This window comes from Canis lupus, chromosome 12, assembly GCF_011100685.1.
Source record: "Canis lupus familiaris isolate Mischka breed German Shepherd chromosome 12, alternate assembly UU_Cfam_GSD_1.0, whole genome shotgun sequence".
Lineage (NCBI taxonomy): Eukaryota > Metazoa > Chordata > Mammalia > Carnivora > Canidae > Canis > Canis lupus.
Window position 1 is genome coordinate 14,084,438 of NC_049233.1, and position 27,459 is coordinate 14,111,896.

At 40.6% G+C, this 27,459-nt stretch overlaps 1 protein-coding gene and 1 long non-coding RNA gene across 3 annotated transcripts in view; both read left to right on the forward strand.

The window, feature by feature from the left end:
* The window catches only part of RUNX2 (RUNX family transcription factor 2), a 326,346-nt gene that overhangs the window by 259,268 nt on the left and 39,619 nt on the right, over window positions 1-27,459 (forward strand). The gene's annotated exons all lie outside the window — the stretch shown is intronic.
* On the forward strand, window positions 19,534-24,912 carry LOC111098269. Its single transcript, XR_005367779.1, has 3 exons — window positions 19,534-23,154; window positions 23,806-23,917; window positions 24,766-24,912. It is a non-coding gene; the product is annotated as an uncharacterized LOC111098269 (long non-coding RNA).

Here is a 27,459-nt window from a genome sequence, read left to right on the forward strand (position 1 = left end):
GTTTATTTGGAGACACCCAGGTGTCAGCCTTAAGGAGGTTTGTAAATAGTTGCTGAAAATTTGAAGACAGTCATTTTTAAGCCACGCTTCTTGAACAAAACTCTGTGTGGGGAAACTGAGAAATCCAGGGTCCCTAGAAGCGACCAGACCTCCAGGGTGGCTGCCCTGGTCTTTGGTAAGCGACACGCTGAAAGAGATTACGGAGCTCTGAGTTTCTTCAGTGGTGACTACCACACACATACAGGCTGACGCACACACCCACAGTTCAAATATTTTGGCAAATGTCCTGGCTTCCCTCCACCACTAAAATGAAAGTGAAGGTGAAATCATTTGGGGGCCACTAGAGTAGAATTCTCACCCCTGATAGCTGGCCATAGATTTAAATGTCTCACAGGAGGCCCAATTAAACATTAGTGAGTTCCCAATTCACCGAAGGATCATATTTTCTGGCCATTTTCATCACTCACACTTCCTAGCAAGTTAACAATGAGTTTAGAATATGACTTCTTCCCTCAGGCGCCCCTCCCAGCTATTTATTTTATTTTATTTTATTTTATTTTATTTTATTTTATTTTATTTTATTTTATTTTATTTTATTTATTTTTTATTTTATTTTATTTATTTTATTTTAATTTATTTTGGATCTGGAATCTAGTGGGCTCACGTGTTTGGAAATACTGCAGGCAGATTTTTCTAACCGGGTAACTGGTTGCTCTCGACACACACCCTGGTTTCGTCCATGATGCAAACTTATCTTGGTTGTGGGCAGAGAGGAGTCTCTGTATTTTGTTGATAATGATTGTTCAAGAGGATCCCTGGGACACGGTGCCAAGAGGACATACAAAGCACTGTACCTCACACAAAGAAGATGTTTGTTGAATGAATAAATAACTAAGTGAAGAGGTGATACCTCTTGCTTGTGACAGCTGGAGTAGCAGGGGCAGAGGGTGGTACAGCAGATGCTTCTTGCTGCTTGCCCCAGAATGATCCCATCTTGTGTGCTCAATCAAGAACAGCCACCTTCACACCGTGGTTTGCTTCTTTCTGGGGGTACTTGAAGATTTTTGAGGGGTTATGCAGATACATATGGCTTTCACAGAGTTGATTTTCAGATTCTCAACTTCCACTGCACTCCTTTCTAGAGCTCACCAGTCTGAGAATACACTTCTGGTTTTCCTTTCCTATCATCCCTTTACAATCGACCCTCTCACACTTTTAAAATAAAAGGCATTCACTCAGCATTTCAATCTCACTATAGAGCATTGCCCCAAGGTCTAAATATCCTCTGGGTCTCTGAGTAATGAAATATTTTGAGAAGGCATTTTTCCCAAGAAAGAGTGCCCAGTAGAACAGAGGAAGGAGAACTTTCAGGAGAAATACTGGAAGGGGGCAGAGCTCTATTTCATCCCATGACAAACTCATGGCAAGTGTCTATGTGCTTATGTATGAATCTGCCATGATACTCTATCTCCCCACTCACCATCTATTAGAATGCTAATTCAGAAATGAATTAGTTGTCATAGGGACACGTGCTAACACACTTATTTGAGCTGATAAATGAACTTATAATTTCTTTGTGAGAAAGTGAGTCTGACTTGGCTGATGAAACTGACAGTGAGAACTGCATTGGTGGTTGAGTGTCTGCCTTCAGCTCAGATAGTGATCCTGGGGTCCTAGAATGGAGTCCCACATTGGGCTCCCCATGGGGAGCCTCCTTCTCCCTCTGCCTCTCTCTCCGTGTCTCTTAGAGAAAGATGAGGAGAAACTCATTAATAGACAAAAGGGAGCCTGGGGTTAGAAAAATACTCTCAAAATTGCAGAAATCTAAGAGGAGTTGGAAAAAAGGTAGTAAGAATTAGGAGATGGTGGGATAGAGCTTCATGTGCTTGGGGTTGAATTTGTCTGACATTTGTGTGATCTTAGGAGCTGTCTGGTTTTTTTTATCTAGAGAGAAATATGCCTATACTACTCAAGTTTATTTGTTTTTATCCATCAGAAGAACATTCTGGAATTTCACTTCCTTCCCATTAAATTTTACTTTAAGAGAATCAGGTAATCAAAACATATGTACAAATATCCTGAGCTTGCTAGTTTTTTGTTTTTAGCTAGAGTATTTCTTTATTATTATTATTATTTTTAGAGAGAGAAAGTGCAAGAGAGAGGGGAGAGACAGAGGGAGAGGGAGACAGAGAATCTCAAGGAGACTCCTTGCTGAGCGCAAAGCCTTATGTGGGGCTCGATCTCATGACCCTGAGATCATGACCCTGAGATGACCTGAGCCAAAACCAAGAGTTAGACACTTAACTGACTGAACCACTCAGGTGCCCCTAGTGAGACTATTTATTTCTAAGTCCTACTAAAAAGTCATTGCTGTTACTGATACATCTGGCTGTTCATCCAATAATAGGCCATGACAATATATTACATATAATTAAGTAGGTGATTCTGAAGTAGTTAGGGCAGTGGAGTGGTGAATACCAGTAGGCTAAACTCTCCATAAAAGTATTTATGCTGAGGTTCCTTAAAAAGAAAACACCTCATAAAACAGACACACGTTTAAGAAGCTAGTAGAAGTGGCCAAGGCACTGCAAAAGATGTGCAAATTTGGTGCTGACGTTACTCCAGAGATTGCTGTGTTTAGCTGCCTCATTCACTGCTATCTGGCCTCTGCTACACCCCCATTAATCTGTCAGCCGAATGAGCTCTAATTATGCATCTCGTAACCTGGTGTACTATAGCACCCTGTGTCTGAATGGAGATAGATCTTCAAGATTTACTGCACGTACGCCCATAGTCTCACTGGGTCTCTAAGCTGGTGGGGGTGGTGTGCAGGGTGTATGCGCTTCCTCCCAATTACTGAGAACACCATGAGAGGTCGAGAGAAGCAGATGGGCATGGCAAAAGAAGCCAAAGATTCAGCTAGTGCTCCAGTGCACTCTTAACAGCCTGGCAAAATGCAGAGTGCATTTTGGTATGGTACTTTAATGTGCACGGGCAATATATAGCCCAGGATATATAGTATATACAACCAGTTTGTTGGAGGGGATGTTAGAAGCTTCATTCTTCCCACTGTTGATCTGGCTGCCTTGTACTTTCTGCCTCCTTCTGTGGCTTGCCCATTTTCTGGATGAGTGAGGAGGGGAAAAGGGAAGGGTGTAGGAGGGAATTAGAATTATGGATCTTTTCTTTTTCTTTTTTTTTTTTTTTTAACATCACCTCTCTGAATCCTCATTAAAATCCTGTGAGGTATACACTATATTCCCTATTTTAGAAGTGAAGAAAACAGTCACAAGGAGGCTCAGACTGTGTCTGTGTATGTGTGTGTGTGTGTGTGTGTGTGTGTGTGTGTGTGTTGGGGGAGGCATGCAATCCTGTGGCCCTCACTCTTTGGGAAAGCTGAATGCCTCTGAGTTCTTTTTCCACCAGCTTTCTTTCTCTTGAGCCTCAAGCAAGCATTGTGGATTTCTGACTGGTGTTCTAATCTGTACTGCTGGTTTCCCTCGCTTCCCTCCAGCTACCAGACAGTTGGGGGTTAAGTCAGTGTCCATTCCTCCTGAAGTAGACAGCTGTATTGTGTTGACTGGGCACTGCCATGTTATCCAACATATCTTTGAAGGGACAAAGAAAAAAAACTCTTTGTTTCACAGACACTTTGCCTTTTCTTTTTTGTTTTTGTTTTTCATGTCATTTACTCCTCAATCAGTGTTAATAGCAGCAATTTCAGATGTTGTGAGTTGGAATTTTAAAAAAAGGCCACGTTGCAGGTTTATCTTGAATTTTAGTATTAAATGTCATTGTCTTTCAACCTAATTTCTTTTAAGCTCGTCTTGACTTTGCTGGTGTAGGAAACAAAAGATTTCATTTCATTGCAATTCTATGGACTAAATAAAAAATATTAAGACCCTGGAATCTGGTTGAGACTCAGGACAGGACTCCAGACACTGGTGGAAAGGAATCTCTAACTGACCCCAAACCCATAGGACCTTGGGTTTCATGGGCTACTCTCCAAGTGTCTGCCAGCAGTCCCCGAGCTGCTTTCAACCACATTGGAAGCTGAGTTCTCTAAACAGAAAATGTAACCATGATAAGTTGTGTCACTTTGGTGATATATCTCTCAGAATATTATAAACTGGGTAGCTGAATTTTTCATTGCCTTAGAGACATCCACAGCCAGAGATCTAAGGATAGAAAATTCATGTCTCTCTCCATTAAGAAATTTAATTCATATTTTATCCAGTCTTAGCCTTTGATTAATACTCTGGATACATCATGCAGCAGTCCTTGGGATTATGAAAAGTGATTTGTCTAATCTGCATGTCAGTCTCCTCTGGGGCCTGTACAGGAAACGCACACACACACACACACACACACACACACACACGCACAAAAGCCAACACTCTGTAGCTATTGATTTCATAGCATTTGCTTAGCGTTTGCCTCTACATTCCGGCCAAGTCAAGTGGATAAAGAGCAATTTGATCCATGGAGTGTGGCAAGAGTGTTGTCACCATCTACAGAATCAATTCATCTGGAGGATTTCATGCTTGCACATATCAGCACTGGAAGTGGGTTTTAATGAAATTTCTAGCAAAATGAAGTTAATATAAAAGTGAACGTAAAAACATATGCTTATGGTTCCAGCTGGCTGGTGGAGGTGCAGGCAAGGTTGCACGGAGTTTAGGTCCTCACTCCAGGCTCTTGGCCCCAAGGAATAAATTATGGATGATCTGAATCAATGCTGGGTTGAAGGACAATTGTAAAGGACAAATGTTTCATGCCACTGGCTTGCACTGGTGTTCTCTGAGTGTGAACTAGCCCTCCTCCTCACTGGCTTTTCCTTTCTCAGTACCCACTGACTCTCTTCTCCACCAATGCAATAATCACAGGTTCTCCCCCTTTTTGTCCACAAATTGAGCTTTCACTAATTTAAGTTGGCATATTTCAGAGTCACTCCTTCTTTAGAGGAATGATTAGCCAATCTGATGTGCATATCCATTTAAGTATATGAGCCTAAGATGATGCAAGTAGTCTATCTGTCACATTCTGGAGACACTGCCTTCCCCCAGTGTATTAAAGGATTTTCATGGCAGGTGGTCAGAAAGTTATGCTGGAGCAAATGGGCCTTTGACATATGTCTGTTTTAGAACTCACATGATAGTGACCTATTTTTTCCAGATAGGGACCTGGTCCTGCCTGGAAGGTGTAGCATGCAAGAGTCTTCCTTTAACTAGTTACATGAACCAGAGAGAGATGTAGAAGCTCCAGAGACAAACAGCATCTGGAGCCCAGGCACCATATGGGGTGGGGTTGGTTGGAGAGCCTGTTATTTTAATTTGGGAGGTGCAGGTAGGGCTGAAGGAGCCTTGGGAAGTCACCCCTGGACCCGGGACTTGAAAGGAGACTTGAAAAAACAGTTGTTACTGCAGAATGAGATCATGTAACCCTTTTGGGCAACAGAACTTTAACATCTCATGAATCCTTGAAAGAAGCAAGGTTTTCCTGATGAAATAAAAATGCACTCTCTATTGTTTCATTTTGCTTTTCTCTTTCAGTGAAAATAATAGTCTAGGGCTTACTAGCAAACACTGATGTCACTTCACATATTAAATATTGTTATTTTAGCTCCTTCCTACACCAAAAATCCCAAATATTAAAGTTCTCTCTCTTGATATTGATTTCTAGATCATTCATTATTCTTACGAATTTTCTCAGGGTTCTTTCCACATTCCCCACTTTATTTTAGCTAGATAACATCCCACTTAAAGGAGGACATTGCATTATGTTTGATACTGGGCCTGAGAGTCTGAAGTCTGTGTTTGAATCCTATCTCCAACCTTAAGCCTGAGATGTTTCTGAGCCTCAGTTTCCACATCGTCAGAATGGGTGTGTCTAGGCTTCTCTTCTTCCTAGCATTGCTACTGGGATTAAATTTGAAATGTGGTAGCAAATTTCTTGGCACCTGGGACATGCGTTGTACATAATAGAAACACTTTGTATCTGCATCATGACCAAAATAGACAATGTTACCTGAGCTATCAAGATGATGGTGCTGACTCCTAATCTTATTTTTCAAGATGTATGAGGTTCTTCAAATTGGTGGCATCTTGTGTCTTTAAACAATTAGGGAAGACTCAGATCCAGGTGGAAAGCCCTCAAAGCATTGCACTACCTTGATGAGAAATATGAGTTATGGCTTTCAGCAAATTATTTAACTTCTCTGAAACTCAGTTTCTTCAGCAATAGACTGGAAATAAAAATGACATTAGCTTATAGTATTGTGAAGATGAAATGAGCTATGATATTGAGACTCCTGGAACTTTTGGAGTGGTAGAATGAGAAGCTTGTCAAATAGTCTCCCCAAATGCAAGGATAAAGCTGGGGGCAATGATCAGAAATGCCATTTAAGATTCTGAAAAATCAAGTAAGACATACACAACAAACTGAGAAGTATTTACTCAATACAAACTACTGAACCTGGTTAAAAACTAAAAGGAATCTATGGCATTTTAGATTGAGGCTGCTACCATTCCCCGCCCCTCAACCAGTTCCATCAGCATGATAGTTCTTCCATGCAAAAAATGCCACTAAAGCCAGAAGGTTTGCTGCTGGGGGAGGCAGAATTGTTTTGGAGTGGAGTGCTGACAAACCATATGAAAACGGTAACCATCTTGGTGGCAAATGAGCAGGGAAGGCCAACAATGCAACCATCCTGAGATTGTAATCTTTACTGAGGAAAGTAATAGATAGGCAGTTTCCCCTAAAATAAACAGGGAGATCCAAGGAGTAAGATAACCATAGTGGACATTGATAACATATCCTTAGAGGTTGAGAAGGCTGCACACAGATACAAGGCTGTGCACATACTCAGGTGTGACCAACTATTCATACGTCTCTGGTTGGATATGTGTGGAGGGAACCATACTTTATTAAAGGGGGGGACACCAAACACCTGAGCAGATATATCAGTGGCCACATACTACTGGGAGATAGACTTCACAGAATTAGTACAAGGAAGTCACTAACCAAGCAAGCAAACAAAGCAGTGGCAACAACACTTGGGGAGGGGAAATTAGAATTCAGAGTTGCTAAACTATATTAAATGAAATGTTCAGTTTTCAACAACAACAAAATTATAAGACATGCAAAAGAAATAGTAAAGCATGACCCCACATAAAAAAAAAGATAGCTAAAATAAGATGTCTTTGAGGAAACCTAGGTTTTGGATTAGCAGACAAACGCATCAAAGCAGATGTTATAAACACTCAACCAAAAGAAACCATGTTTTAAGAAGTAAAGAAAAGTATGGCGATAAAACATCAAGTAGAGAGTATCAGTAAAGATATAAATTATATACAGGAACCAAATTGAAATTCTAGAATTGAAAAGTACAAAAAATGAGATGAAAATTTACTAGAGTCCCTCAAAAGCAGGTGTGAGATAACAGTAGAAAGAATCTGCAAACTTGAAGATAGATCAACAGAAATAATACAATCTGAGGGATGGAAAGAAAATAGCATGACAAAAATTGAACAGAGCCTTGGAGATCTGTGGGACATCATTAGGCATACCAACATATGTGTAATATGAGTCCCAGAGAGAGCAAGAGAAAAACGGCAGAGAAAACATTGAAAGAAATAATAGTTGTAAAGTCCAAAAATTTGATATTTCTAAATTTAATTTAAACATCTAAGAAGCTCAACAAACTCATGTATTATAAGAAAAAAGAGAGTTACACATAGACACATCATGGTGCAATTATTGAAAGACAGAGACAAAAGTGAAAACTTGAAAGCAGCAAGAGAAAAAAACCACATCATGTACATGGAATGACAATATGATTAAAGTTGAATTTTCATCAGAAACATTGAAAGTTAGAAGGCAATGGATCATGTATTCAAAGCATTGGAAGAAAAAAAAGTCAACCAAGAGTACTATATGCAACAAAACTGTCCTTCAAATGTGAAGGTGAATTAAACACCTTCCCAGGCCAATACTGAAAGAGCTCATTGCTAGCAAATCCACCTTACAAGAACATTAAGGAAAGTCCTTCGGACTGAAAACAAAAATGAAAAGAGTGACTCAAATGAAGAAATGAGGAACACTGGAAAGGCAGTTATGTAGGTAAATATAAAAGACTGTATTACTTTCCTTTTCTCATATCAGATTTAAAGGGCAGCTGTATGAGATGACATTTATAAAGTTGTATTTTGGGGGCCTATAGCACATAAAGATATAATACATATGACAAGAATAGCAGAAAAGAGGAAGATGTAATGGAGTTATACTGGATTAAACTTTCAATATTGTACTGGAATTGAGATAGTATTAACCCTAAGTGGATGATGATAAATTAAGATTTAAACTCGAATCCCTAGAATAGACACTAAAATATAATTTTAAAAAGATTGTATTTATTCATGAGAGACACACATAGAGACAGGCAGAGACATAGGCAGAGGGACAGGAAATTGGCAAAGATATCAAAAGGCATGAACAACACTACCAACCAACTTGGTACATTATATAGAACATTCGCTCAATATCAGAAGAATACCCATTCTTTTCAAGCACACGTGGAACATTATATAAGACAGACCATATGGTAGGTCATTAAGCAAATGCCAATAAATTTAAAAATATTTAAATAATATAAAGTATTTCTCTGAACACGATGGAGTTACATTAGAAGTTAACAACATCTGTAGGTATGGGTAACCTCCAAATATTTGAAAATCAAACAACACATATCTAGATAATCCATGGATCAAACAAGAAATCACAAGGGAAATTAGAAAATATTTTGACTGAATGAAAACAAAAACACATCATTAAAATTTACATGATGCAGCTGAAGTACTTAGAAGGAAATTTGTTTATAACCAGCTTTATTGAAATATACTTCACATAGCATAAAATTTACCCTTTTACAGTGTACAACTCAGTGTTTTTTAGTATATATCACTTTTGCAAACCCCACCAATTTTAGAACATTTCATAATTCCAGAGAGAAACCTCATACCCATCACTAGTTATTCCATATTGTCCCTTTCCCCCATTCTCTTGAAAACACTAATGTAACTTCCATCTCTATGAACTGCTTGTTTTTTATGTTTCACATAAAATGCAATCATATGACATGTGGCTTTCTGTGTCTGTCTTCTTTCACTTTGTGTATCTTCAGGATTCACCCATGGTGTACCAGGGGTTAGTATTTCACTTCTTTTTGTGGCTGAATAATGCATTTGGTTTATTCGTTCATCAATTGATGGACATTTAGGATGTTTCCACTTTTTGGCTATTATGAATAATGCTTCAGTGAACATTCAGGCCTTTGTAGAGACGCAGGATTTCAATTATTTTGGGTGTATACCTAAGATTGGAATTTATGTTATTTAGTAATTCTATGTTTAACTTTTTAAATAACTATTAAATAGTTTTCAAAGCAGCTTCAACATTTTACATCCCTACCAGTGATAAAGGGCATCTATGGAAAACCTAGAGCTAAGGTAAAACTTAATTATGAAAGACTGAAAGCTTTATCCCTAAAGTCAGGAATAAGACAAGATATCTGTTCTCACCACTTCAGTTCAATATTGTTCCAGAAGTTCTAGCCAGGACAATTAGGCAAGGGAAAAAAAATGGCCATCCAGTTGGGAAGAAAAAATAGAACTCTTTTTTCAGATGACACACTCTTGTATTTAGAAAATCCTAAGGAATCCACAGAAAACTTTTTAAAGCTAATAAACTAATCCAGCAAGGTTTCAGGATACAGTATCTTTATACAAAAATCAGTTGTATTTCTATATACTAGCCACGAATGATACAAAAAGGAAATTAAGAAAATAATTTCATTTACAATAGAATAAAAACCAAGAAAGTACTTAGGGATAAATTTAACCAAGGAAATATGAGACATATATTGAAAATGAAAAAAAAAAACATTGTTGAAGGAAATTAAAGAAGATCCAAATAAATGGAAAGATAGCCTATGTTCATGGGTCAGAAAACTTAATATTGTTAAGATGGTAATATTTCCCTAACTGTTATACATATTAACTGCGATTCCTATCAAAATTCTAACTGCCTTTCTTGCAAATATGGAAAAGCTTATTCTAAGAGTCATTGATATTCCTTGGATTGTACCAGGTTCTGAAAAAAAAAATCAATTTTGACATTTTTGCCAGTCTTCTTGTCACTTTTATGGAGGAGCTGATTTTCAGAGGTCCTTACTCTACTAATTCATAGTGCTTCTAGAAGGAAATTTATAGCTTTAATTTGTAGCTTTTCTATATTTGAATAGAAGAAAGATCTCAAATAATAATCTCAGCTTGTACTTTAAAAAACTGGAAAATGAAGAGTAAACTAAGCTCAAAACAGAGGAAAAGAAATAATAAAGACTAAATATAAGTGAGAAAAATAGAAAATAGAAAATCAACAGAGAAGTTCTAGGAAACAAAAGTTGATTCTTTGAAAAGATCAATAAAATTGACAAACCTGTAGCTAGACTGCTCAAGCAATGAAGGGAGAAAACACAAATCAGAAAATTAGTGATGACTTCATATAAACTAGAAGAAAATTAAGGGGGATACTATGAATAATGTGCCAACAAATTAGACAAGTTCAATGAAATAGGCAAATTCTTGGAAAGAAACAATATCAAAACCAACTCAAGGGGAAATGGAAAATTTGAATGAATCCATAACAAGTAAGAAATTTAAGCTGGTAACTAAAAATCTTCCCACAAAGATATATGCTATGATAAAAGGCTGTGGAAGTATTTGACATAGAATTGGCCCCAAATAAATGTCAGTTCATTCCCTCTGTCCCTTACAACAACAAGGCATCAGAGCCTAGCAAAATTTCTTCTTTCTTCCATTAAATTCTATGGAGACCTGCTATATCCACTGACATGATTTGAAGAACTAGAAGTCTCTTATCAGTGAGAAACTCATCTTTGGGTTATTTTGGGTAGTAAATGCTGAGATCACAGGTGAAGCAAACAAAGGCATCTTTTTTTTTTTTAAAAGATTTTATTTATTCATAGAGACAGAGAGAGAGGCAGAGACACAGGCAGAGGAGAAGCAGGCTCCATACAGGAAGTCTGACGTGGGACTTGATCCGAGGTCTCCAGGATCATACCCCAGGCTTCAGGCAGTGTTAAACCGCTGCGCCACTGGGGCTGCCCCAAACAAAGGCATCTTGACCTCAGACTCCATCATGAGCAAGAATATTCTTTAATGATGATCACCAATAAGACACACACACACACATACACACACACACTCATGCCCCTTTAATATAAGCAGCTCTTTTTTTCTTACAATTGGGATTCAGGATGGTCGAAAGAAGGGTTTTATTTCCAGTTGATAGATGAAGAAACTAGAGTCAAAGATAATGTAATACTAAGGAGGCTCCGTTTAAGACAAGCATAGGAAGGAAATAGAGGACCTAGGGTCTAGGTCTGACTCTGCTGCTGACTTGCTATTGATCTTTATCAGACTACTTCTCTCTTTGGCATAAATACTCTCATTTAAAAAATGAAAGACTAGTCCTTGGATTATCATGAGGACCCCCACAAGTGAGACATGTCTGATTATGGCCTGCTGGCACGCTGTTTCCCCATATGCTTGTAAGTGAAACTGATCCAAGAGAGACTTAATGTGGTCTGTGATTGTGTGGTTGAGAGGGGGCTTTACAACTAGAAAAGAAAAAAAAAATCTTTATATTAGAGAACTAAGTGGTCAACCTAGGAAGTTGAGAGAAATGCAGGAGCAAATGTGAAGAAAGTGGAAGGAAGGGAAAAATAATAGTATGCACATGAATTCAAGAAACTGAAACAAAGATCCAAGAGGGGGATTGATAAAGTTAAAAGCTTGTCCTTTAGAAAGACAATTATGTGGAAAATTTAAGCAAGAAAGAACAGAAGGCATGAATAAACCATGAAAAAAAAAGGGGTAGAACTATAAATACAGGTCTATCTTGAATACTTTTATGCCCTACACTTGAAATTTTAAATGGACAATTTCCTATCCTATTACCAAAATTGACTCAGGATAAATACAAAACTGAATAGATCTATAATCGTTGAAGAAATTAAAAAAAAAAAAGTTTAGTGGCTTGGCCTGACTCATTTTAAGAGGTGATTTCCAGCTGTGGTGGTCTCCCTTTCTTCTTCTCTCCTTTCCTCTCTTCCTCCACCTCTGTCTCTGTCTCTCTTTTTCTCCATCCCCCTCCCCCACTTTCTCTCCAAGGGGAGAAAGCCCTTTCTCTTTACAGGAATGTTTTGAACATGCAGCATCAATGGTAGAATTCACTTGGGGTGACAATTTTTTGAGTGGGCAAATGAGAAGATGTATGTCCAATGGGAAGTTGTTAGTCTAATGCCCTCTAAAGGGAGAATGTAGGGGGCATCATTTCTTTCTTAGGATTGGTGCTCTATCAGGGTGTGGGTCATGGCCCCACTTGGGTTTCCACATGAGGGGATCGGGCTTCAGTTAGTTCCTAAGTCCTGAAATGCAATGGAGAGAGGAGCGGTGCAGAGCGGCTGTGGGACCAGAGCTTTATGTGCATCTCTAGGGGCCACACAAATGGCTCCTGAGCCTACCAAGGACACCGAGGGTTTGGGTACCGAGTCTGAAACCTCTCAACTTCTACCCTACTGGTGCAGGCCCAGGAAGGATGAATATATGCTCTGTCTGGCCTTACATTATGTGTCCTACTGACTCTTCCCAAGTCTTTCTGTAGAAGGGCATCCTTGGGAGGGTTTTTTTGGCGTAAGATGCCACAGTGGGACCAAGTGTCTATTGTGTGGGGCCAGTCCTTTAGAGACTTTCCGTTCTGTGATGGAATGGAGGGAGAAGTGAGAGAGGAAGCCCTTGAACTGGTGGGCTGCAGCCTCTTCCTTGGGGGGTTGGAGAGGACTATACGTGTCCCCTTTGCCTCACCTTACCCAGTCCCTGTGGGCTTGCAGGTGCCCCAGATGCTGACATTAACATTTCTGAAGTTCTATTCCCTATTAGGGAAAAAAAGGAGAGATCTACTTTTCTGAGAATATATTTCATAGGAGAGAAAGAAGTTTAATTAATCAGGCATTGGGCTCCTTGAGTGAGGATGGGACTGACTGGGAGGATAGCCACAAAAGGGGACATGGGACACATCAGGGAGCATTTCTCACTCAGGGGAGGGCTGGCCTGAGAAGGTGTTCTCCATACTAAAATGCTCCCCAGAAAGGTGGCTTGCTGAAAATGGATTATAGACAATGTTTTAATCCAACTGTCGTTTTTCAAGTTAGGCAAGATAGATTTCATTTGATTGCTTTTTGCATTTTCTTTTTATCTTAGATGAAGGGTGTGCCTGGCTTTTCTGCTGTGAACAATGGCCTGATTGTTAGAAACCTTGCTTACATGTATATGTGTGTGTGTGTTTTGCCATGACTCCTGTGTTTTGGAAGTCTTTGGGGACAGATGATATTTATGAATGATGTCCCAAGGGTATAATCAGTATGACTCATTCTTGGAACCAGTTTTATCCGTTAAGAGATGCCAGCTGCACCCAGTTCACAACTGAACATACTTGAGATATCTTCCCGTACTAACCTGCTCCTGGTTTGGGGTCAGAAGGGCATATTTTAGAGGCCTTTCTACTTTTCCAGGGTTTTAATTTCCCATGATGGAGTCTTGGGGACTCTCTGTTAAGTGTTTTGACAAAGTGAAGACTGTTATATAGTTGAGAAAATACTGTGTTTCCGAAAACATAGGCAGTTTTTAAAATTTCATCATAATAACAATAACAAAGTTTCCTATTTATTCTCTTTCTTGAAGTAATTCAGAAGAATGTCCTCATGTTTGTGTCTTTGTATCTGTAGGACATTAGGCAGGCAGGCAGGGTGGAGATTATTGATCATCTCTTTTACTCTGCCTCCTGCCCGCCCCGTAGACACCACCAAAATGGGGAAACAGAGGTACAGATTGGCTATATAATGTTCAGAAGCCCCTTCAGCAAGGCTTGCTTCAAATTGGAGGCCACAATCTTGGGTTCTAAGTTAGTGAGCTTTCATTATAACTTCTGTCTCATCCAGTCAAGTTGAAATTCCTGGTGACATCTAAGTCTTAGATACTGAGATGTGTCCCACAGGTCAAACAAAGCTGCCACGACCTTGACAGAGGGCTGGTCTGATTGGCATCACCCCAATGCAAAGGCATTTTCAGTTCTTGAGGCTTCACTCATTGCTACTTGTGCTCTCCTGACTTTTCACATGGCCAGGGGTCCTGGAGCACTTGGATCCACCCAACTGTGGTTTCTATCTTCTCTGCTGTGTTTTCTGGGGTCTTCATGACCACAGATCAATGTATCCTGGGGAAATTTCCCTGTTTTCACTTTTTTCCACCTGCCTCACCAAATCAGACAAGCTACCAGCATAAGGATTAGATAGGCAGCCCCCTACCCCCAACACACACATATTTTTTGACTCATCTCTGAAATAGTTGCCTGATCTCGTCTCTTGGAGAGGAGACATGTGGAGCTTCGAAACACACTTCAACCTGTACATCTGGCAGGCGGGTGGGTGGGCATGCAGGCGGGCAAGAGTGGAATTCCTGGATCGATTCCTTGGTTTGTGGTCTCTGGGGATTGTTTGTTGAATAACTTCACATCACATCACTTCACAGATAAGGAAGATGTCATCCCCACGGCATCTCTGGTTTCGGCACAAGCTTCAGAAAACCCCAAGCAGCTAATCTAGAACATGATGTTTTAAGCTGCTATAATCACCAGCCAACTTTGAACATGTGCCATGCACATGACGGCCTTCTCTTCTCAACTGCAGCATTCAATCATGGGACTACCTGGGTGCGCTCTTTCCCTGTTCCTATCGAAGGCACTAGGGCTGGACACTGGGGAGGCAGCACCCCGCCAGGGGCCTCCATAATGCCTGGAGTATGGAATCCTTCTGGAAGGCCCTGGGCTGTGACACCAGGGCTTCCTGGAATAGGCAGTGAGGGGAGGTCAAGAACCTTTGATTCATTTATCTCCCTCACACTGACAGTTTGTGAGATCTTAGGGACTAAGATCCCTCTCTGGGGATAAGTGTCCATATCTGCCAAGTGAAAACCAGTCTGACGTGAAGCTGGTTGGTTTTGGGAGACTGAGACAGGATCCAACCAAGACAGGCTGGACTGATAGGTCAAACAAAGTGACCAAATTAAAGTTTAATAGGAAAGAGATTTAACATCCCAGACAGGGACCCAGAAAACAACTATATGAGTCAGGAATCGGGAAGAACAGACTAGGCAGAAACAAATGTCGGACAGTCTAGTTCATTGCAATGGAGAAACAAGAACAAGTGGAAACATTGTGGTAGTAGAAATATAATTCTCAAAACAAGGGAGGTGATAAATCACATGGGCCAGACCAGAGCTGGAGAACTGCATTCTGTTCGGGGGCCTCACCCTTAAGAAGACAGTGGTATCCTGGAATATATTTGGGGAAGACTGACCAGCATGGAAAAGGGTAGGTAAGCCTGGACACTCAGGGATCAACAGAAAGAATTGTGCATGTCCTTTCCCATTTAGCAGGGCCTGTTAGATAGTTGCCCAGAGACATTACGGCCAAAAAGCAAAAAACCTTCAGGAGAACAGAGGCTTAGCTCAGCTTAAGGAAGAAATTACATTTCTTTTTTATTTCAACCTCCCTTTTCCTTTGCTTTTTTTTAAATCTCAAACGTCTCTCACCCACTGCTTCAAACATTGCCTCCTCGCACTAACCAGAGAAATCTGTGATTATTATATAATGTATTCACATGGTTCAGAAACAAGCCAGCCAACCAACCAGAAACATAAATGAATGAATGAGTGAATGAATGAATGAATGGATAATCAACCAACCAAAGAAAAAGTATAAAAACAAATACAAATACAGGGAAAAGCCTCCCTTCCACCCCTGTGCTCTGATAGGGACAGTGTGGCACGGTCCTTAAGAACAGTCTCAGAAACCATGCTACCTGGGTTTGTATCCCAGCCCAGCTGCTTGCTAGCTATGTGAACTCAGGCAAGTTCTTTACCCTCTCTGAGCCTCAGCTTCTTCATCTGAAAACATGAGGGTAACGGTGTAGGGTTGTTGTGAGGATTCAATGAGTTCTTCTATGTAAAGCACTTAGAATGGCTCCTGGCAGGCAGTGAGTTTACACGCATGTTTAGCTCTCATTAGTTTCTGCTTCATTCTCTCCTTTCTCCCATAAATAACCATTATTTTAAAAAGTTTCTTGTGTATTACTTCAGTTTCTTAACACAGATAAAGCAGGCATAAATATCAATTCTTATTTTTCTCATTTAAAAAAAATCGCCACGTTAGTATATATTGTACACACGGTTCAGCACCAGTTTTTTAAGTTCTTTGGTTTTTTTTTGGTTTCACTTGATAGTGTACCTTGGAGATTTTTCCACATCACTACAAAGAGAATTTCCTCATTCTTTTTCACAGCTGCACATATAAGGAAGGACTTGCTAACAATTAGAGCTTGTTGTAAAATAAAGCTGTCGCTGGGAGCATTCAGGTGAAGAGCAGACAATCACCTCTCAGGGATGTTGCGGCAGAAGGTGATGTGTTGGGGAGGTGGCTGGGTAAGAATACTCTTAGTGTTCCTCCAGCTGAGATTTCCTGATCCTGTGTTAAGTTTTCCAAAGAACCAAAGAACAGGTCAAATAACTAGACATAGCATTGTTGTTTTGTGTCTCTGTCCGGGTTCAGACTTGGGACTCAGCCAGTCAGACTCCAGAGGAATTGCCTTGAGAGGCTAACCTGTGCCATCTCAAAACCCAGGGAGCTCTGAGTCTAGGTCCTGGCTCATTCTCTAGTGCCCTGTAGATCTAACCCGTCCCCAGCATTATTCCCCAGAGGGAAGAAGTATTCCATTCCAGGGGGACTCCAAGCCACCCTTTGGCAGGCATTCCAGGTCTCACTGGAATGTGTCCTTCAGAGGACATTGGGTGTGTTTCCCAATTCTCAGCCTGGAACTCACCATCTCAGGTGGAACTTTGTGGTGGCCAGCATGACTGGGTTTCCAACAGACAGCAATGCTCCAGGGCATTCCCACCTCCTGCTCTTTCTTGAGTGTTTAATTTGAAGGGAGGTTAGAGATTAGCTCAACTTCCTTCTACCAGGAAACCAACAACCAGAGAGTAAAGGTCTCCTGATTTGTAATTGCAGAAGGTGATAGGTGATTGTAGGCAATTGCACCATGTGGCAGCAAGGTACCACAAGCCCTAATAGAATCTGAAATGTCCCCTCTAGAAATGAATCCTTTTGGGTGTTTGTTCTATAGATCTATAAAAATGTAGATCCTGCTGAGAGAAATAACACAAGCATTTTCCAGGCACTAATTCCTCAATGGGAGTAGCTGTGAACATAGCTTATTATGAGGCACTTGGACAAGGTAGCAGGAAGGGCTGAACATAAGATAGAGCTGGAGAATGCTAGAAAGAGGTTGGAAGGCTGGGTATGAAACCAGATCCTAAAAGGAATCCATATTGTTTACAGTCTCTGAAACTTAGGATTCTTAGCAAAATTAATAACCTCAGAAGAGCCTCATGTGGAGGCACAAGAAGACATTAGCCTCCCTCCCATAATATCCAGGAGCACCCACAAAACGCTCAAACAAAAAAACCAGCAGTTTTCTATACAAACTTGGTTTCAAGGTAAGTGTCTGGAAGTATGCTGTCCCATTTTCATCCATTGGTATCATCCTTAAGCCTCTGTTCTGTAGAAATCCTGGAGCCACTATCCATTCATTGGTTTACAGGACAAGCCACGGTGAATCTTGATTATACAATTTCTATTGCTAGCTCCCTAAGGGCAGAAGCCATTCCTTGTACCTCCTTCCTCCTTCTACTCTTCCTCTCCTCCTTCTCCTTCCCTTCCCCACCCCTACTTGTTCTTAGGTATAACCGACAATAAATCACATGTTGGTGTGTACGATTTGATAAGTTTTGACCTATGTATACATTGATGGAAACATCACCACAATCAAGCTAATAAATATATCCACCATCCCAAAAGGTTTCCTTGTGCCCTTTTATCATTCCTTTCTCATGGCCCTTCCTACCCGGTCATTCCCAAGCAAGCACTGATCTGCTTTCTGTCACCACAGATTAGTTAGCATTTTCTAGAATTTTGTATAAATGGAATCATATAATATGTACTCTATTTCTTGTTTGGCTTCTTTAATTTAGTGTAATTATTCAGAGATGCAACCACATTGTTATGTGTGTATATGTGTGTGTATGTACAGTTATCTATCTAGTTTTATAACATATAGCTATATATATGTAGTTAATTCCTTTTTATTGCTAAGTAGTATTCCATTGTATGGATATTAGACTTCTGTTGATTTATTCAACTGATGAACACATAGGTTGTTTTTAGTTTTTGGCTTTTACAAATAAAATTTCAAGGAACGTTCATGTACAAGTCTTTGTACAGACACATACTTACATTTTTCTTGGGTAAATGCCTAGGAGTGGGATGGATTATATAGTAGGTATACGTTTAACTTTTTGAGAAAGTGCCAAATTGTTTTCCAAAGTGATTGTATCATTTTGCTTTTCCATCAGCATTGCATGAGAGTTCCAGTTGTTCCATATTCTTGACAACACTTGCTATGGTCAGTCCTTTTATTTTAGACTTTCTAATAGGTATGTAGTGGTTAATGGTATCTCATTATGGCTTTAATTTGCATTTTTCTTATAACTAATGATGTTGAGCACCTTTTCATCTATCCTTTTTGCTGAAGTATCTGTTTAAATTATTTGCCCATTTTTGAATTAGGTTGTTTCCTTGTTATTCTTAAGTTTTGAGAGTGCTTTATATATTATAGATATAAGAATTTTATCAGATATATGATTTGCAAATATTTTCTCCCAGTCTGGAGCCTGTCTTTTCCATTTTTTGAATGATGCCTTCAGAAGAGCAGACGTTCTTAAGCTTGATGAAGTCCAATCTCTAGTGTTTGTTTGTTTGTTTGTAGGTGTACTTTTGGTGTCATACATAAGAAATCTCTGCCTAGCCCAAGGTTACAAATACACTCCCTCATGTTTTCTTCAAAAGTTATGTCATTTTAGGTTTTAGGACTGTGATCCGTGTTGATTTAATTTTTGTATGTGGTGTGAATTATGGAGAAAAGTTCATTTTTTGGCATATGACTATCTAATTATTCTAGCAACAATTGTTGGATGGAGTTTCCTTTCTCCCCTGAAATGCCTTTGCACCTACATCAGAAAACAACTGGTCATATAAGCATGGGTGTGTGTTTCTTTTGTACTCCTGAACCTCCCTCTGTTACTTTTCAGGAATTTTGCAACCTGTTAAAGCCATTTTAAGCTTGTAAACTTTGCATTGAATAAATTATATTTAAAATGTAAGTAACAAATGCACAAAGCTTACTACTCCTAATTATGTCATTACATTTCACTGTCATCCGTGTTCTTGAAGTAACTTATGACTATTGTGCTAGATGGTAGAAGCCCTATATGATGCTGTGCTTCTGAGTCCCTCTTTCCAACTCTGAGTCATAGCTTGAATTGGTAGTATTTATACCACAGAAAATGGCAGATACTACTAAATTAGGGCTTTACCCCAATACTTGCCAGTTGTTAAACTTTACAATACACCCTTGAGAAGCTCTTAGAAGATGTCAACTCAATGAGATGAAGGATGCCGGGCACATTTGTAAATGTTCAATAAACAGTGGCGATTATTATAATGATTGGAAGTCTGAACAATTTAGGTTAAAAGGCCTTCCCTGTCCCTTCTTCCTCCTCCCTCTCCCAAGACAGGGGAGGATGTTTTGTTTGAAACAGCCTGTATCATTTCTGTATGTTTTTTCCACACACCTCTACTCTCGGTTTTTCTATGTGTTCAAGATTGTGGTTAAGACCTAGAAGGTACAGCTGACTCTCAGTGGAGTCTTGGTAATAAAGCTATTCTCTAACTACCCTCTTTCCCACTGCTCTAAAGGACCAAGAGAGAGAGAGAGAGAAAAAAGGCTTCAAATAAACTTACATGCTAGATATTCATAGCAATTCTTTCCAGGAGGTAGGAGTATTTCTGTTATTAATCTACATTTCATCATTGTTCTATAGTGGGCACTCCCCATTTTAAGTAAGTTAATCTTAAAAACAGAACAGAAGAATTTTAAAATGTTTTGAAAGGCCTATCTGGGCATAACTGGCTCGTGCGAATAGTGGGAAGAGTGGAATTAAGCATGGAAGGGTTTCAGCTGGAATGGATGAGTCTCCCTGGCTGCCCAGCGTTTGGGGATGAATCAATTAAAAGGAGGTGAAACAGGAAGGCAGCAGACAGGTCTCTGTAAACCCTGGAGTTTTTCTGTTGCTGTACCCTTTCTCCCACACTAGGGCCACCATCCATCCTCGTAGATGACATACGGGATGTCTATAATGAATATGGATTTGATGTGATTTCATCTCTCTGCCAAACTAACTCACAGAACTAATTCCACTTTAGACTATGTTAAATGAGGTTTTAAAAAGTGTATTAGGGTCTAACTTTTGAAGTCTCTAAGCTAGATCAAGAGGTGCATTTGGGAGAAAGCTTTGGGGACAACTCTTTCCTCGTGTCCACGACTGGAGCCATATTTTTGGTGTCTTTGATTTATAAGGGTGAGAGACTGTGGGGATCTGTCTTGAGAGAGTTTTGACTTTTAAAGGATTCAACTAGTTGAAACCTTATGTGCATTTGGAAATAAAGCTCTTTCATATCATGGAGTCTAAAAGCTTGAAGGTGGGACAGGACCTCAGAGGTCAATACTCTAAACCTAAATCGGATGCCTGAATCCCCTCCTTTATGTCTCTGCCCAGTTTCTAGCTTTGTCTGACACCCTCCCACAGCAGTTCTGTCCATTTCAGGTGTAGTCCATAGAGAGCCCTCCTCACATTGACCCTAAACCCACCTTCCTGGAGCATTCACCCATTGTTCCAAGGTCTGGAAGGTGTGGGCAGGCACACACACAGGCACAAGCTAGTGAGGTTTGTATAAGGAAAAAAACCATTTTTGGAGTGAGTTAATTCAACGTGACCAGCACTAATGGAGCCATCCTCTGTGTATGAGGCCCTGATCCAGGAACCGTGGAGATACAAAAATAAATAAAATGGAGGACCCACCCCCAAGGAGTTCACAAGGCACAGTTTAATGTGTGTCCACCACAAACTCTAATATAAGGCAGAAGATAATCTGAAGAAGGAAATGGAACCAACATTTGTTGAGTACCGTTGATGTGCCAGGCCCTGCCTTTCTTGTCACGGGTCTTGTGTCACCCTTGTGGGCTTGCTCATTAAACTCGCTGAACTTCATTTTCCTTATTTGTGTAATTTGATGTTGGCCTAGATGCCCTCTGAAGTGCCTTCCAGGCCTCATATCCTATGATTCATCCTCCCTTTCCCGGTGGCCCCAGGCTTTTCCCTCTCCTAGGTTGGGCTGGCTAGGGAAATGGGTGGGCAAGAGACATTTTTTTGTTGTTGTCATTCTTTTTCCCCCTCCCTGTGGGATGTATTGTGGACTTAGAAGCAGTTTGAACAAAGCACTCAGGAATAAACCTCAGAGAACCATCTAGAATTGGCAGAGGATAACCCTGTGACCCCAGAGGCCTTTTCCAGTTCTAATTTTTATGATTCACTAATTTGCTACACCACACTCAACTCTGTCCGGGAATCCAGAGTTCAAAAAAGATGCAATGTAAATTGCTGGAGGTAATGAGAAGGGCCAGAAGCATAGTTTTCAGTGAAATTAAATACAGGGCGATATTTAAGGAAGCCAGAGACTGTTCTTTTTTTTTTTTTTTCTCTCCCTTTCTCTGAGAGACTCCCTTTTTAAAGTGGGTAGGGTAAATTTCAGGGTTCCCCCTCCCAGTGGTATGACTAGGTTTCTGCTATGTTATGACTCCAGTAGAGCTGCTGTATCTGTTTTATAGCCTCCCCCAAAGCTATTGAATGCAGACGTGGTTGTTTAGCCATGAATTCTGTCACAATTAAAAAAAAATCACTTTTGAAGTGGGATATGCTGTGTAGGAAGACCAGTGTTCTATAAATATGTATGTCTTTGCTGAGAGATTTGCTGAGGGCAAGGAGCACTAACTTGGTATTTGATGAGTCTCATGAATTTTTAGTGCTTTCTACATTTCCCCAACTTTGGAGAATCTTTATGCCTTTTGATGACCTCTTCGCAACTTTGCATTAAAATTATGTAGCGCATGGGACGTCCGGGTGGCTCAGTGGTTGAGCATCTGCCTTTGGCCCAGGGCGTGATCCTGGAGTCCTGGGATCGAGTCCAGCATCGGGCTCCCTGCGTGGAGCCTGCTTCTCCCTCTGCCTATGTCTCTGCCCCTCTCTCTGTGTGTCTCTTGTGAATAAATAAATAAAATCTTAAAAAATAAAAGTTATGTAGAGCAGGTATGATACAAGTAGGATAACTGTTCCAGAACTACAGTATTGCTGGAGTCCAGTGGCTTCTGGCATGTATCTGAGCTCAGTAGGGGTTCGTTCAGTGGACCAATGGAAGGAAAGGGCTGGCAAGCCCAGTGCACAGCTATGTGGGAGGACAGGGACTGTCAGTACTGTGGAGTCCCATTTCACCTGGGCCCACGTTCTGTGGTCAGCTATAAGGTGCCCACCATGCCTGCTTAAAATTATTGGTGAAAACTCCATACAAAAGCATCATGTTGGAGACCGGCATACATTTCAGATGATTTTCCTTTTATGTTGCATCATATTGCTGTTTTTTGGTAGGCACTGGAAGAAGAGGTGAGTGCAGGTTTAGGGACCATGTTCTATTTAAAAAAAAGTCTTTAAAAGCTGGACTTGCTCTCAGAAAAGGCACTTCCCAAAACACCTGAGGCTGGAGACCACAGAACAAAGAGTAGATTCGTATTCTTCATCTCACTTGCTCCCTGTGGCAGATGCCTATGGAGAAAAACATCAGGCTTATTTCCCAGCCTGATTTAAATAGTTACTTTTGCTTTTACTATCTTTCTCTCATTTTCTTTTTTACCCCAAATATGGAAAGTTGAATTTACAAGACAAATGGGTACCTGATGCAAACAAACTGTGTGAAGATTGATGTGTGTTATCTCCTTTGCAAGAATCCTGCAGAGTAAGTAGTGACAGCCCATTTTGCAGGTTTGAAGACTGAGGGAGTTTACATGACTAGCCCAAGCTCAGCTAATGAGTAGTGGTGGAATTTGAGCTAACACTCCAAAGCCTGTGCTCCTTTTTCTATACCTTTCAGACTGGGTACTTTTTAAAAGGAGAGTGAGAAAAATAGAAAGCACATGAAGGAAGGGGTGAAGAAAGGCACGCAAGCAAGAAACAAATATTTATTGAGTGTCTATAACATACCATTTATTATGGTAGGCATTTGCACATTCTCTTTGTGTTCTAGACTGTTAGTTTCCTAAGGCTGCTGTAATGAATTATCACAAACGTAGTGGCTTAAACAGCAGGAATTTAGTCCTTCATGGTTCTGGAGGCCAGAAGTCTGAAATTAGTATCAGCCAGGCCGAAGTCAAGGTGTTAGCAGAGCCACACTCTCCGTGGAGGCTCCAGGGGGAGAACTTGTTTCTCGCTGCTGCTGGCTTCTGGTGGCTGCCAACATTCCTTGGCTTTAACCACATCCCTCCAACCTGTGCCTCTCTAGTCCTATTGCCTTCTCCTCTTCTGTGTGTCAAATTTCTCTCAGCCCCTCTCTTCACTTAAATTTACATGAACCTTTATTTTTGCTCTTGGTGTGAAGTTGACTTTTCAGTTTTAGATACTTAAACCATGGCTGCCCTTGCTCGACGTGTTTTCAGAAGGGTGCAACCTACCAGGTGCACACATCTTCCCAGAGCACCAGGCTCGCACTGAAGCTGAGAGAGGTGGGTAAAATACACAGAAGAGCAGATTACAGGGGCGAGTGAGAGGCCCAGTGAATGCTTCTCCACCTGATGGGGGATGCGGCTAGAGGAGCTTTAAGATGCTTTCAGAGACTGAAGCTGTGGAACAAGAAGGGACTCTTTAGCATGTTCTATGACCTCTGAGTGGAGGACTACAATCTGGGGGTGGGCGTGGGTGGAAGTAAACACCAGGAAGGGCTGATGAGCCCTCACAATCCCCACAAGTGAATGGAACATTGGCACCATGCTGTGACAAGTGCCAGCCAGTCCAGTTCGGGTACATGAAGTGCTCTTTTGCACAGGAAAGACAGGTAGTGGCTCTGACCCAGAGAGGTGCAGGCCCAAATGCTACTCATCTCTACCAAAGGCTTGAGGTTCTCTTTTGACTTGAAAAGTAGACCCAGGTAGGTGTCTCTCCATCACTTCAAATTTAGGTTTTTCCCACTGCCTTGCCTAAGCCAGTCTACTCTGCTGATGGGCCCACTTTGGACATTTGCGTAAGCATTCTCTACCATGCAGGACTGGGGCCTTGGTGTCAATATTGACTCCTCATTTCCTGAGCTTTCCACCTCCCTCCCAGTCCCCGTAGAGATGAGGTAGAAAACCTAGCCATAGGACTGTGGGATCTGGAGTCAGCAAAGAAACCAAGAACACAAACTGGGTTGGAACCAGGCTCTTCCACTTATTTGCTGTGCATCTTAAGACCTGTTGTTCAATCTCTGAAAAAATCAGGATAATGCAATCAATCTTATTGCATTACCCCATAGGCTTATTATAGGAATCATGTAAGATAATAATAGTTATTGTTGCTATCGTTCTTTTTCTTCTAGCTCCCACTTCAATTCAGGCCTTGATCACCTCAAATCAGGACTATGGGAGGTGTTTTTAAGTCAGTGATTTTTGACACTTTTAACTGTGACCCACAGTAAAAAATTTATTTTGTATCCTGACATCACAAACACATCTACAAAATAAAATAAGAGTTTTATAAAATATTTTGGTATTTTAAATTCTTTTCTTATTTATTGCATACAGAATTTTATTTTAATCTATTTTGTTGTTTTTCTGGCCCACCAATGAGTGAAGACCCATGGTTTTGAAAAACACTCCTCTAAAGATGGTCCTGAGTAAAGTCCCTCCTGCCTTCCAGCTCATGGAATAGCAAATTCTCAAGGGGAGGCCACTTTCTATGTTTTACAGTATAACACTAGCACCCACTGCCTCCACTTACCTCACACTGTACACAGTTCCAAGCACTTCTGTGTATAGCAACTCACTTAATTCTCACTGCCTACCCCCTCTGAAGATGTGATGTCCAGCTTCATGTCACAAATGAGGACATTCAGATTCCAGGCAGTCATGTGTCTTGTCCAAGATCATGTCCCTGAAAGTGACCGAATCAGGATTGAATCCCATTCTCTTCAGCCGGATCCAGAGGCTTTTCTACACACAATGAGTTGAAAGAGAAATTCAAGTTTTTAGGACTAAGTAAGAATGTAAATGAATTGCAGTTATGGCCAAATCTTCTATTGTATGCTTTCTTTCATAAAAAAAATGTGTAGGATGATGAATATGCAACTTTGTATAAGAGAGTCACTTAGTGGTCCTGCCCCCTTACTGCATGTCCATTCATTCGTTCACCCACGCAACAAATTCATTCTTATATTCATTCAAGGAATAGTTATTGAGTGCCTACTATGTGCTGAGCGAGCTATGTGGATACTATAATGAACATAACAATTTTTTTTAAAGTTCCCTTTCTTGAATGAACACAATTAGGGGGTGCTAAGTGGTATGAAGGAGAAATAGAGCAGGGTAAGGAGAAAATATGGCCAGAGGTGGCCTTGTAAACAGCATAATCAGAGAGGGTTTGCAGATAACGTTACCTTTGGGCTGAGAACTAAATGAAGTGAGGAAGCCGGCTAAGTGGGTATCTGAGGAGAATTTTCCAAAGCCAAGGTAGAGCCAGTTAAAGAAGGATTGAGGTTGGTGGGGATTGGGCAGGAACCAGGGGAAGAGTGGGGGAAGAAAAAGTCAGAGAAGGGGCTTGAACATATAGAACACTGAAGCCATGACAACGCCTTTGGATTTTATTTAATTAGTTCTTCAGAAAGGAATTATATGCAATATTTTTTTAAAAAACCACCTTTGTTAGCTCATTTTTCTTTCACACTCAAACATCTTTACACTCTAGTAGCTCACTAAGTTGCTCTAGTGTCGTTGCTAATAAAATCCTAAATTGTAGCTTCAGAAGAAATATTGCATACAGTTTGGCCTGCCCTCCCATTGTGTGACTTTCAATCTTAGAGGTGGTCATGGGAAACATCAGAGAGAGAATCTAAATTTTGGGTCCCCAAGCAAACATTTCAGAAAGCAAACCCTCACCCTTTTGCAAATTCTCAAGTGCTTAGGTGTCTCTTTGGGAGGGACTGCATTACGGGCTCAGGATTATCCCACCTGTTCTATCCCCATTCCCCCTAAGCAGGGTGGTATCCCCAGGCCTCAGCTGGCCTTTCCTCCAGGTGAAATAATTTAACTTGTGAAGAGCTTTGGCTTATCTGTTTATTCTTAGCTAAAAAGTAACTCAATGGTCAAGAACCATCACGTTTCAGAATACAGCATCAGGATCACATCTCACACACAGTGGTGAGTCTCATGCCATGGTAAGCCTCAACGTGACATTTAGCAGGGTTGTATTCAGAACACTAGTAACTTGGCATGTGTGGGCTACTTGGGGGTAGCTTCCAGGCATGTCCTTCATATCCTTCATTGAGCAGAACTGACTTTTCCATTTTCCGTGATGTGACTCCAGAGGCCTCGCAAGCCTTACTACATTTGTCCTATTTAAAGAACACTTCCTCCTCTAGATGCCTGCGTCCAGTTCAGGTCCAATTCCACCAGGAGCCTACCTATTGGAGTATTTAGTGGGGAAGGTTTAAAATGCATTATTAACAGGAGTCATTGCTTTTAATCCCCCAGACAACGTGCATTCTTGCTCTGAGTTCTCAAAACAGCCCATTGAGGTGGGAACGAATGCTAGCCTTTTATAAAAGTGGAGGAAATCAAGGCATAGAAAGGCTAAATAACTTCTCTGAGAGGTAGAGTCTAGATTCAAGTTCAGAACATTCTCATTCTACTTGATTAACTCCTGGGCCACATGCCCTGTGGTATATTTTAACTGGGTTATGACAAAGGGAAGACCAGTTGAGCAAAATTGTGAAGGAGTCTCATTTTCTTCTTTCTGTTTTTGTTCTTTTTCCTTGATCCATGTTTTATGTTCGGGCCCATCTGCTTTATGTCCCTTTCTCCTTTCTCTTATCTTCTCTCTCTCCCTTCCTCCCTCCACTGAATAAAACCCAATATTGGGAAAAAATCTGATTAATGTAGAAGGATAAACTAGCATAAGGTCTTAACTCTCCAGCAGGTTCATCTGCAGCAGGGACACATCTGTTCATCAAATATTTGGAGGATGCCTGCTACAGGCAGACATCAGGGCTGTGTAATGTTACTGAATCAGTAAATAA